Genomic DNA, 9,589 nt, shown 5'->3' on the forward strand with positions numbered 1-9,589 from the left:
TCCCATGTTTAAAGCAGTTGCTTTTCATTATACATATTTATGTAACTATTCAGTGTCACTACTTGAATAGGAAGATAGATTTTTAAATACAAATTGTGGGGCGCCTGGGTGGCTCAGTCGGTTAAGCCTCCAACTTCAGCTCAGGTCAGATCTCACGTTCGTGGGTTCGAACCCCGCGTCAGGCTCTGTGCTGACAGCTAGCTCAGAGCCTGGAGCCTGTTTCAGATTCTGTGTCTCCTTCTCTCTCTGACCCTCCCCCTCTCATGCTCTGTCTCTTCTGTATCAAAAATAAATAAAACATTAAAAAAAATTTTTAAATACAAATTGTTGGACTCACCTTGTAGAATATAAATTTACCCTGAGGACAGAGTAACAGCATTTTACTAATGCCCAGGTACTCAAAAGTGAAGGCTTCTACAGTAGACGGTTAATTTTACTATAACAGATGCATTCAGGGAAGAGGTCTTTTTTTTTTTTTTTAAGTTTTCTTACTTTTATGTTTATTTATTTTGCAAAAGAGAGAGCACAAGCTGGGGAGACAGGCAGAAGGAGAGGGAGAGAGAGAGAGTCCCAAGCAGGCTCCGCACTCCTTGCAGAGCCTGGTGTGAGGCTCAATCTCACAACCACCACAAGATCATGACCTGAGCCGAGATCAAGAGTTGGATGCGTAACCTCCTGAGCCACGCTGGTACCCATTTTAACCCATTTAAAAAAACTCAGGGGAGGGGCGCCTGGGTGGCTCAGTAGGTTAAGCATCTGACTGGCTCAGGTCATGATCTCACTGTTTGTGAGTTCGAGCCCCTCTCTCTGTGTCAGGCTCTGTGGTGACAGCCTGGAGCCTGCTTCAGATTCTGTGTCTCCCTTTCTCTCTGCCCCTCTCCCTACTTTCTCTCTCAAAAGCCAATAAACATTTAAAAATTATTTAATTAAATAAAACATTTTCAGGTGAAATCGACATACTATCAAATTAACAATTGTAAATAAACAATTCAGTGGCATTTAGTATATTCACAACCTCCACCTCTGTCCAGTTCCAAAACATTCCCCAAAGGAAACTCCATATCCATTAAGCAGTCACTCCTCATTTCCCCTCCTCTCAGCCCTGGCGACAACCAGATGCACTTCTGTCTCTTTGGATTTACCTATTTTGGATATGTCACGTAAATCAATCATATAATACGGGGCTTCTCGTGTCTGCCTGTTTTGCACCTACCATAATGTTTTTGAAGTTTATCCACATTGTGGCTTGTATTTTTTTTAATGGGATTGCCTCCAGTGGTGAACAGAATTTCTTGAACCTTATTCCTAGAATGTTCCCTTCTTTTAAAAAAAAAAACTTTTTTAACATTTACATATTTCAGAGAGACAGAGAGAGGCAGAGGATGAGCAGGGGGAGGGTCAGAGAGAGAGGGAGACACAGAATCTGAAGCAGGCCCCAGGCTCTGAGATGTCAGCACAGAGCCCGACATGAGGCTTGAACTCAGGTACCCTGAGATCATGACCTGAGCCAAAGTCGGTCATTTACCTGACTGAGCCACCCAGGAGCCCCTAGAATATTCCTTTCTAAAAATAGAAGGCTTTAGTGATGATGCCTGGAAGACTTAATTTATTTTACCACAATTAAAAAATAAGTCTACCTATTTTATATTCAAGTAATCTGATAAAAGAATTCCTGGCATGTCCAGAGGGAGGAAATTCTGAGCTTGCAAAACAACCAACAGGGACTATGATCCTCCCTCGGGAAGAAAGGTGTTACCAGGCCAAGTTCTGGAAGTGCTGGCAGTGGACAGCCCTCAGCTGTCAGCCCCCTTCCTGGACAACCTCAATCAGAGACAGCGGCCTCAGCCAAGGTCATGTTCTCTTCCTTGGTGGCCCTCATCCAGAGGATGATTACCATGGGGGTGGAAACCACCTTCTCATACTTCCCCATGAAGTCTCCGAAGGGCTGAGGTCTGGTCCTGCTTCTTTCTTCCCCTTCCCTTCCACAGGTGTTGATTCTATGGGTGCTGCCTGCTAACCCTTGGTGACATCCAGTCATTTTCCTCCCTGATATGACTTCTCCAAAGGTAGGAGGTGTGTTAGCTGTCCATCCTGGGTCACTTAGGGTGACTGAGGTTAGCTTCCTTCAATAAGGAAAACAGTGTCCTTTAAGCTCTCTATTGGACTTGGGTAGCTCATAAACAGGCTCTTCAGAAGTTAAACATAACTTCATGCAAACTCTGGTTCACTAGCTTTTTTTCTGTTTTCATATATTTATTCCACATATTTATTAAGTGCCTGGTATGTGCCTACACTATTCTAGATGTTGTGATACAGAATACCCTTCTATATTGAGTCCCTAGCATGGATCTGCACCGTTCTAGGTGCTGAGGATATTGCAAAGAACAAAACAAAGTTCTTGTCTTCATGGGTGGAATCCACACTCTAGTCACCACTGTATCCCCAGTACCTGGCTCAATAAATATTTGTCGAATGACTGTGTGAATGACATTGGCTTGAACTATGTGGTTGCAAGTGGAGCTTTACTGTGGAATGCACTCATGATGTGCTGTTGTAGCTTAAGTATTTTGGTTTTCTCATTTTTCCTGCCCTGCAAATGCCTTTTTCTCCAACTCTCAGGAGTTGTCAATAGATTTTTAAAGTATACTAGTTGTTTTCAAAGAAGATTCTAGAGTTTTTCCTGCCACAGAGAGATCTGACAACATGGGCCACCAGTTGGCCTTGCAAACAAGCAGCTGATGGGTCTGTGAGTCACCATTTGCCCCAGGGGACTGCCTATTCAGGACATCTGGTGCCCAGGGACTCTTGGTAAATGTCAGATGTTTCTATCTGTGGTGGGTGGTGTTGGTGTCAACTTAGGCGGTAGGAACAATCTAGCATGTCTCTAAAAAAAGGAACATTCACTGTTCTCCTGTGAATGAGGTCTGAAACAGGAAACGGGGTCACCAAGATGTGGTCTCAGCTACTTGGAAGCTGCAGCTGGAGGGGTTTGGTGATACCATTATTCCTCTTCAAGGTCTAATTTACCAAAAAAATAGGGAAATCATGCAGGTGTTTAACTTCTGGGAAGATGAGCAGCTACAAAAACACAACAATCCTTAAAAAAATTGATAAATAGAGAACACTCACATCCGTTAAAACGAATGAAGTACTATTTATTAAATGCACTAATTGGATAGGCATCTAAGACCTATTATTAAGTGGAAAAAGCTGGCAGACTAACGTGTGCCTTTTATATTAAAACAAAAACTAGCAAAAATAATGACACACACAATGATGCTATATAGGAATCATAGGGGCACATAAGTGCATGTGTTTCCAGAAAAAGATTGGTACCATACTGATAACAAGGTTAGCCGGGAGAGGGTACAAAGTGAACAAGACTGTGGGTCATGGTCAGAAGGAACTTACGCTGAACTATTTCAACTTTTTTAGAGGAACGTTTCATTTATACGTTTTAAAACTTAAGGTTCATTTAAAAGAAAAATATGAATATTTGTTGGAGCAAACAGTATACATGATTCTTGGTAAGGCAGAGGACATTAACCTCCTGATCACATTTGTTCGGTAGATGTGGTTCCATGGCTTTCTAGAATATCTTCTCTGAAACAGACCACATAAAAGACGTCCACGGAATGCAGAGGTACAAATGCTAAAAGAAGTATTGTCAAAAGTAAGCCCATTAATATCAGAATCCACATTTGCCCAACAGGCCTATACTGAATTTAATCAATAGTATGTGGGGCGTCTGGGTGACTCAGTCAGGTACGTGTTAGACTTCAGCTCAGGTCATGATCTTGCAGCTTGTGAGTTCAAGTCCCTTATCGGGCTGTCTGCTGTCAGCTCACAGCCTGCTTCAGATCTTCTGCCACTCCCTTGCTTGCATTCTCTCTCTGTCAAAAATAAATAAACATTTAAAAAAATAGTTGTTGGGGTTATTACTGAGGATGAGGAGATTCTACACAATGCTTGGCTAGCTGAAATGTAACACAGAGATTTCTGGTGGGCTGAAATTACGTGTGGGATGGGTGTGGGTCTCTTGGAATGCAGAGGCCTGCCTAACCAGCCTGCCTGCAGAATGCTGTGGGGATGGGGTGGGGGGTTGAGGGCTGGCCCTCCCAGGAGTTTCTGCAGTCCTTGGGGAACTCTGTTACCTATACATTGTACTCTAAGCTTAGCAGAACAGCAGGACCTAGACCCTTGCTGCATACCTCTGATTTAATTAGCCTCTTGTGATTGGGCACCTTTAAGTTGTGCTTCCTGCACGCCTGGAATGTCATAGGCTCTCTGTGCACAAGCCCACTAAGATTTGTGATGAACCCGACACTGCAATAAACAAGAATACAAGTGAGGCGGATGGGGTCTTCATCTGCAAAGGCTGATCCCCCTATCTTCTTTTTTTCCCAGCAAAGTGTGGAGTAACTTTTCATCTGCCAGTGCAGGGTTTGTTGGCCATTCCTGGCAAGTGGTGCCCGTGTGAGAACTTGAGACTGACCTGAACGGAACGCTTGAGAACCAAAGTCTGTGCAGTAAGTCATCAGCTTCTCTTCCGAAAACAGCCGAGTTCTGGAACTTTGCAGGCTTGGGTTTTGTTTTCCTCTTCTCTTTACTCTCTTGAGTTCTTATTAAGACTTTCTACATGGAGCTGTCTCTATCTACTGAGCAAAGGCATTGTATGGAGGTCCTAAAGTGGTTACTTAAAGCCAACGGGGCAAATACAAATGAAGAACAATCACAGCATATACTTTAGGTTATCTTAGATATTAATCCATGGTTTCCCCAAAACAGCACCCTAGATGTCAAAATCTGGGAACCTGTTGGTGCAAATCTGAAACAGAAGCATAAAATCCCTCTTTCTGCTATAACAGGGGGTTATTGCGATAGCTTTGGCTCTTTTACATATGAATGTTCTTCCTGATGTGTCCCTTCCTCAGGGTGAGGGCCTTGTGGAGGTGGTTACTTTACCTCTCTGTCCTGAGGAAGAGGTGAAAAGGATTCCTCAAGCCATTGAGAAAGTAGATAGCCTCTCTCTGCTTCCACCCAAAAGGGGCGATCCCCCTTCTGCTCCCACGTCCCCACCAGAGGTCTCCATGTTACATTTCAGCTAGCCAAGCATTGTGTATAATCTCACCATCCTCAGTAATAACCCCAATAAATAGTGTTGAACTTTGATATTCTGAAGGTGCGTTATGGTTTTTAAACCATTTCATTTGAATCTCACAATTGTACATAGGTAAGTAGGGCCAGAGTCATCATCTCCATTTCACAGATTAGAAAACTGAGGTTCAGAAAAATTAAGTGACTTGTCTAAGATCAAAGCTAGTAAAGGGGCAGAGCACCTGTACTTTCCAAGAGCCGGAAGCCTTCTGTAATTTATCTACTCAATAAATCCAACTCCAGTAGTTAATAGTAGCTGCCAGACCCAGATTTCATCTTTTTGCTGGCTGAGTTCTCATTTTGGCAGCCCTCTCTACCGACCTTCTGCTTGAACCTAAGCGGTTTGATTCATATTCAAAACCCGATTTTAGAACCTAGTGCATTCTCCCAAGGGGATTTCCCAGCTAGTGGGAAGTTTGCTGTCTAGAGCAACACTCAGTCTCCATACCACCATATCTGCAAGTGACAAATGACCCCGAGCTGGGCTGCGTGCCACAGCTGTGAGCTGCCTGCTAAGAGCTGGTAGTTTTGTCTTGTTGGCTTTTCATGATGGGTCCATGTCCAGTCTCCCCAACTAAGTCAGGGTCACAGGAACCTCCTTTCATGCTTCCTATCCTTCGGTAGCCAACTTGATAAACTCCCTCAGCTTCATAATGTAGCCACAACAGGACACACTTATGTGTAGCAACACATTTAAAAATTAATACACTGCCCAGGAGAATCGACACTTCTGAGAAGAAACTCTTGCTCTTCCTCCTCACCCCTGCAAACCTGCTCCTCCTACACTCTTCTCTACTGGAGTCTAGCTCCAGCAGGTCCAGGGGTCCCTGAAAGGATGGATGGTGTCAGCACGAGAGAGTGATGAGAGAGTCACAAGTTTCTTTCTTGATCACCAGGCAGGCATCTCTGCTCTGTCTGCCTTGGTGTCTCTTTTTATTGATCAAGCAATAACATGACATCAGAAAATAGGAACTGTTTACAGTGACTAATTCTTAGTGATAAGATGTTTTAATTATTGGAAGTGATGTCATTAGAAAAAGAGAAATTTTTTTATAATGACTAATTTTTTAATGATAAGATGCTTTAATCATCAAAAATATACAGAGAACTATCTCATTCATTTTTGCGTCAGTCCCCAAGATTAAGAAAAGTGACAAACCTATCTCACTTTGTATGGGTTAGTTTTTTTGCCAATAATTATGACTTTGTTTTTGATTAACAAATTACAACCAAGTCATGTAATGCACTTATAGTGAGGTTGAGCAAATCCCACAATCAAGAACATAACGGGATGTCTTCAGCAAAAAACAGGATGATATACACATCATTTAAGCCAGTAAAGCTGAGATTAAAATGTAGATCAAGCTGTCCACAGATAGGCCAGGAGCCATTTTATTAAGCTCAAAAACCACAAGAAAAAAATGCCTACTAACAAATTGTTTGAGAAAGCCCTTTCTTTGATGCAAGCACAATGGGGACCCTATGTGTGTGGGCCTTGGACCTGGGTTTCTCACAACCTTATGCATCCTCATAACTGAAGTCGGCACAAGGTAGAATGTAGACCTTGGGAAGGCACTATGTTTTGTACATGTCTTCCACTTCTAATCTCCAGTTTAGGCTCCAATTCTCTTCAGACCAGACTCAAATGGACTATGTTTTTGACCTTGTATTTATTTCTTATCTCCAAATTACGCTCCTTTTCTCCAGGCCAGACTCAAAGGCAATTTTTGTGCTTTTAACCCCCTCAAGTCTATGTTTTGGGTCTGCAAGGCTCATTATAAAAGCCTTTTGTCAAATATTTATAGTGTTTTGATCTAAAATCTCTTATGCAGGGACAGAAAAATGTTTTTTCTTATGGGGTAACTGTGTGGGGAATATCAGTCTGATTTGGAATACTGTAAGGCCTAATTAATGACAACAGGCTTATTTTTAACATGAGCAGCAGTAGCAGAAGGAGATACCAGTTTCACCTCTTAGGACTGGAGTTGTGTAAATGTCTGCCATTTCCTCACTGTGACTGTGTCATCCAGCAAGGCCGATGCGGCTCCTAGCACTTCTCTATCTCAATTAATGGCAATTCAACCTTTGTAGCTTCTCAACTCAAACCTAGAGCGCCTTTTTTCCCAATCCTTTAGCAACTCTTGTTGGCTCTACCTTCAAATTCCTTCCATTGGGCGCCTGGGTGGCTCAGTCGGTTGACCGTCGACTTCGGCTCAGGTCATGATCTCACAGTTCATGAGCTCAAGCCCTGCATTGGGCTCTGCGCTGACAGGTCAGAGCCTGGAGCCTGGTTCAGATTCTGTGTCTCCCTCTCTCCGTCCTCCCCTCCTCACACTCTGTCTCTCTCTCTCGAAAATAACCAAACAGTAAAATAACAACATCAACGACAAAAAACAAATTCCATGCAAAGTCCATACCACCTCTACTGCTACCTCCGTGGTGTGTCAGCTGGGTCATTAGAATGACGTCCATTAGCTTCTCCCTAAACAGCCCTTTGCACCCAGTTTCTTCTCCAGATAGCAGCCAAAGGATCCTGTTAACCATTCAGGTAGACCATATCACCCTCTCTACTCAAAACCCTCCAACTCGGAGCTTAACTCAGCAAAATCCAGCATCCTTGTATGGTCCTACAAGGTCCCTTGTTCCATCATTTCTATCACTCCTAGAATTTTCTTTCTTTTTTTCTTTTCTTTCTCACGCACCTTGTACTTTATTCCCTTTCCTCTGGGATTTTGCATGTAGTCTCACTCTTCCTGAAATGCTCTTCCCTGTCATATCATGCTGATTTTCAAGTTTTGGCTTAGATGTCACCATATTAGGAGGCTTTCTGTGACCACCCTATTTAAAACTGCAGACACCATTCCTCTCTCTAGCGCGCGCGCACACACACACACACACACACACCTTCCCAGCACTTCTTGTGCCTTATTTTCTTCCACAGCACGCATTACCTACCAACACACTGAAGAACGCACTTGTTTTGTCTAACTCTCTGCCTAGAATGTTTGCTCCAAGAGAATAGGGAGTTTTGTTTCTTTTGTTCGCTGCTATATCCCCAGCACCTGGTACAAGTCTGGCCCATAACGGATGCTTATAAAGTATTTGCTGAATAAATCAGGTTGGCAAAGATGACAAATTTGATAGTAGCTTGAATGATGGGGGCATAGATACTTTCACATATTGCTGGTCAGAGTACAAATTGGATTATCTCCGTGGAGAGCAAGCTGATAAGATCAATCAAAATTGAAAAAAGCATCTTACCTATGACCCAGCATTTAGCTGTCAAGCATTTACTCAATAGATATACATGGTTTTTTTTTAAAGTTTATTTATTTACTGGGGGGAGGGGCATGTGGGGGCTGGATTACAGGAACCATCCCTGAGATGGTGACTTGAGTCTAAGTCAAGGGTCCTAGTTTAAGAGACCGAGCCATTCAGGTGCCCTGCAGCATTCTTTAATGACAAAAAGTTGGAATGAACTTAAACGTCCCCGAACAGGGGTCTGACTGAACAACATACAGGCATCAGTATGACCCAACAAAATATAAATCTTAAAATGGTAGAGAAAGAAATACTTGGGTTGATGTGGAACAGTCTACATGATCTACCGAGTGCAACAAGCCAGGGCAGAAATGAGTGGAGTGTGTCACCATCTGGGTGAAAAATGGAGCCGGATGTAAGTACATATGCTTGCAAGTTCCTACAAGCATAAATAAATATATAAATAGCGCTGCAAAATTGCAAGAAACTAATGATAGAGGTTGCCTTTTTCTTTTTCTTTTCTTTTCTTTTCTTTTCTTTTTTAGGGAGTTATTTAAGGACCAATGAACTTGAAAACGACTTAAAAAATTATCGCGAATATAGTACTTAAAAAAAAACCTACTTCTGGAGGCGCCTGGCTGGCTCAGCCCGTGGAGCGTGGGACTCTTGATCTCGGGGGTTCTGAGTGTGAGTCCCCACGTTGGATGTGGAGATGACTTAAAAATAAACAATCTTAACCGCCCACCTCCCCAACCCAGAAACCCACTTCTGTAACCTGTCAGTCCAGGCTCTTCTGCTGGCTTTTACTCTGTGGGGGGCTGACATGGTAAAAACCTGCTTTGAAGGCACGGGAGTAGGAAGGAGGACCTTTTATTTCCTCCGGGAGTGAAGCCAATAAAAAGTATGAATAGATTCAGCCCAACCTCGTGCTCCGTGACTCGGGGGCTTGCCCCTCCTTCCCCGCAGCCGGGGCTGCCCGTCGGTGGTGCCCTCCGCCTGGAGTCCCTGCTTCCTCCTTAGAGGGCAGCAGCAGAGCGTCTCGGGGACGCATGCGTCCCAATCTGCGCTCGGGGAATTAAAAGAAAGAGGGGGGAAAAGCCCCGACAAAACACGCGCCCCAAACAAAACCTAAGTGCAGGAAAGCGCGCGGCCGCGCAGTCCTGGCCCGTGG

This window comes from Suricata suricatta, chromosome 3 (genome assembly GCF_006229205.1).
Source record: "Suricata suricatta isolate VVHF042 chromosome 3, meerkat_22Aug2017_6uvM2_HiC, whole genome shotgun sequence".
Classification (NCBI taxonomy): Eukaryota; Metazoa; Chordata; class Mammalia; order Carnivora; family Herpestidae; genus Suricata; species Suricata suricatta.